At 40.3% G+C, this 3688-nt stretch overlaps 1 pseudogene across 1 annotated transcript; it reads right to left on the bottom strand.

The window, feature by feature from the left end:
- Positions 1-357: 357 nt before the first annotated feature.
- Positions 358-3284, bottom strand: LOC308490986 (small ribosomal subunit protein eS10-like; annotated as a pseudogene). The gene is made up of 3 exons: positions 3085-3284; positions 686-1109; positions 358-444 (listed from the first exon to the last, which is right to left on the bottom strand). The product of its transcript is annotated as a small ribosomal subunit protein eS10-like (transcript).
- Between the last annotated feature and the right edge of the window lie 404 nt (positions 3285-3688).

The following is a 3688-nucleotide window of genomic DNA, read 5'->3' as shown; positions in this document are numbered from 1 at the left end:
AGATTTTTGTTGTTCTAAGTCAATAGATAGATAGATAGATAGATAGATAGATAGATAGATAGATAGATAGATAGATAGAGCTACAGACATAACACACATATATATACCCCACAAATCATTATTGTTATTTTATAAAATCAATGTCATTTGGATTTACTCATATATTTATGCTTTCTTTGCTCTTGATATCTCCTGTATCTCTACCTTTCAGCTAAGATTATTTTCTATCTGCCTAAAGAACTCTAGTAAATGTTTGTTTAACTGACAGTCCACTGGTAACAACTCTGTTTTGTTTTGTTTTTAATTTTCTGGCCACAAGTGTACTTAACACAAAATAATCCCTCCAACCCTCCAACTTTACTGAGGTGATTGACCACGTCCACGACCAAATCCGCCTCCAAACTAGAATTCGGTGGCTGACCCAGCCCCGGCCTCTGCTTTCTTCTTTTTTTTTTTTAAATTGGAGAATATTGGGAACAGTGTGTTTTTCCAGGGCCCATTAGCTCCAAGTCAAGTTATTGTCCTTCAGTCTAGTTGTGGAGGGCACAGCTCAGCTCCAAGTCCAGTCACCATTTTCAATCTTAGTTATGGGGGCACAGCCATCTATCCCATGCGGGAATTGAACCGGCAACCTTGTTGTTGAGAGCTCGCGCTCTAACCAACTGAGCCATCTGGCTGCCCCAGCCTTGGCTTTCTTGTTGGCAGGAGGCAGAGCTCCATCTGTAGGTGTCTCTGTCAGCTTCCCCTCATGTGAGTCTTGCAGGTCGCTCGCCCCCCAGACCTTTGGGCCTTGACCTGCCCGTCTCAGGCCGGCTGCAGTGCAAAGTGGCAGCCACCATCTCAGGAGGCACGTGGAGGTAATCGCGGAGACACTGGATACCCTCGTTGGTAAGGTACCATAGAAATGTCTGCAGGCAAACTGTTCCTTCCCATGGCCTCAAGATTTGAGAGACTGCATGGCTTTCATGGCGTGAAGATTAGGCACATTCTGCTCTGCCAGCTCAGGGTGTGTAGGCACGTGAACGTCCCTGGCCACCATCACCCCCTCCTTAACAGGGAGTTCGTAAGCAGCAATCCAGTTTGCTTTGGCATCAACGTCACAACTGCTTCTGCGAATGGCCAGAGCTGGACAGGAAGGGGCATTGCCCAACTCCCTCTGTTTTTGTCCACAAATGTCTTTATTTCACCTTCATACTTGAAAGATGTTTTTACTGACAGTCTATCTTTGCAGTTTGTTTTTGTTTTTTCAGTCTATTGAAGATGTTTCACTATCTTCTGACATTCACTGTTCCTTTTGATAATTCAATTATCAGTAAAACTATTGTACCTTTTGAAGTCATCTTTCTTTTTCTGTCTGGCAGTTTTCACTATGATATATCTTTACATTTATCCTGACTAAAATTCCTTGGGATTTTAAAATACATTTGTTTTGTTTTTTTAATTTATTAGTTTCAGGTGTACAAGACAAGGTAATATTTAGACATTCATCATTTATATCCCTCACACTGTGAACCCCCCTCCCCCCATCCACTATCCCTCCGACCTCACACCGAGCCATCACATTATATATATAAAATTATAGTTGGCATTCATTAATGTTTGGCTTCTGGTGTACAATGCCATGATCAGGCATCCACATTATCTCTGAGGTGGTCTCCCAAATAGGACGCATGTCCATCGGATACCCAACAAAATCTTTACAACATTATTGAATACGTTCCCCAAATTAATTTTCAAAAAACCCTGAGAAAAAAAATAAATAAATGTGCAATTAAAAATAGAAAAAAATAAAATAAAATAAAATACATTTGTAAATATCTTACAGGAAAAGCATCAGCAATTATTTTATCAAATATTGTTTACCCTCAAGACTCTTAGACTATGCCCCTTCTGAATATCTGATTGGACAATTAAGTTCGCAACTTGTTGCAACGATGTTGCTAACTTATGGTGATATCAGAGGGATTCATTATGAATTTGTACCAACTGGACAGTTAACGAAGTTTATTATTGGAAGTGCTGAAATGGCTGCGTGAAAAAGTTAGACAAAACAACCTGAATTTTTCACCAATAATTCATGGCTCTTGCATCACGACAAAGCACCAGCTCATAGGGCACTGTCTGTGAGGGAGTTTTTAGCCAGTAAACAAATAACTGCATTGGAACACCCTCCCTACTCACCTGATCTGGCCCCCAATGACTTCTTTGTTTACCCAAAGATCAAGGAAATATTGAAAGGAAGACATTTTGATGACATTCAGGGCATCAAAGGTAATACAACGACAGCTCTGATGACCATTCCAGAAAAAGAGTTCCAAAATTGCTTTGAAGGGTGGACTAGGTGCTGGCGTCAGTGCATAGCTTCCCAAGGGGATTGCTTCGAAGGTGACCGTAGTGATATTCAGCAATGAGGTACGCAGCACTTTTTCTAGGTTTGAGTTCGTGAACTTAACTGTGAGACTATGTGTTGGACCTTCTAATTATACCTTCTGTGTGTCTTATATTTTCTTATTACTTTTGCCTTTACATGCTTCTTTTTGTATATTTTACTCTTATAGTTTACTCATTTTCTCTTCCACTCTAATTTGCCATTAAATCTATCCATTGAGCTTTCAATTTAGGTATTAGATTTTTAGGTTCTAGAATTTATTTTGCTTTTATTTAAATCTGTTTTGTCATCTTTTATGGTTTCCAGTAATCGGCCAGATTTTTCAAGCTTCCTTTCTTGTCTTGAAAACAGGCAGTATAGTTACTCTACACTCTCACTGCTAATCCCCACACCTTACATTCTCATGGGTGTGTGTGCTGTTTCCTCTTTCCCTAGTTCTTTCTCAGGTGAGTGTGTACCATCATGGGCCTACATTTTTTTTTTTAACTATATGCGTGGCATTGAATTTTTTGAATTATTAATGAAAATATTTTGAAGACTAAGATGATATTACTCTTCTTTAGATTTAATTTTCATTTGCTTCTGCCACATCCTCAAGCATTATCGATACTTTATGTCAGCTGCAGGACATAAGATTTTCTTGGTCACCTAGGTGACCCAAAACTGGACCATAGTTCATGTAAGGGCTGTTTTACTTCCACTTCCCCATTCTCTCTAGGATAAGCTGCTCTGCTGACTCTGAGACCAAAGCATAGAAAGTTCTATCTTGCTGGGCCTTGGGCTCCCGCTTCACGTCCCTGATCTCACATGACTGGAAAACTGCTCCCTCTCTGAGCATGGATTTCAGATTTTCAAACGCCCCCTGGTCAAAAACAGTCCCAAATGCCAACCTCATTTCTCTGGATTTTCATCTTCTTTTGAATCTTGACCCAGTAATTCCTCATTATCTTATCAGCTCTTTGATGTTTTTGAGGAACTTTTTAAATGTCATTTAAGTTTTTGGTGGTTATTTTCAGTGAGATGATTGGTCTGAATCACCCCATCACTATTCCCACCAGAAAGAACCTTGTTTGACACTTTCAAACAATGTTCCTCATCTTTACATCGTTGCTGTGACGTATCCAGTAATGGCGCTGTGCTCCTCTGGAGGACTGAGAGACTGTGGTGACCTATAGAGCCAAATACAGTCATTTGTTCAACACTGGATAAAAGCTACCAAAGAAGGAACATTCAGCTCCTGCCAGCTGACTGCCATCCCCTGCCCAGGCCTCACTCTTTTTCCGTACCACTTAGGCCTCA

The sequence above is a fragment of the Rhinolophus hipposideros genome (genome assembly GCF_964194185.1).
Source record: "Rhinolophus hipposideros genome assembly, chromosome: 3".
In the NCBI taxonomy this organism is placed as follows: Eukaryota; Metazoa; Chordata; class Mammalia; order Chiroptera; family Rhinolophidae; genus Rhinolophus; species Rhinolophus hipposideros.
Note: the sequence above shows the minus strand (reverse complement) of the source record. Positions and strands in the feature narration are given on the sequence as shown.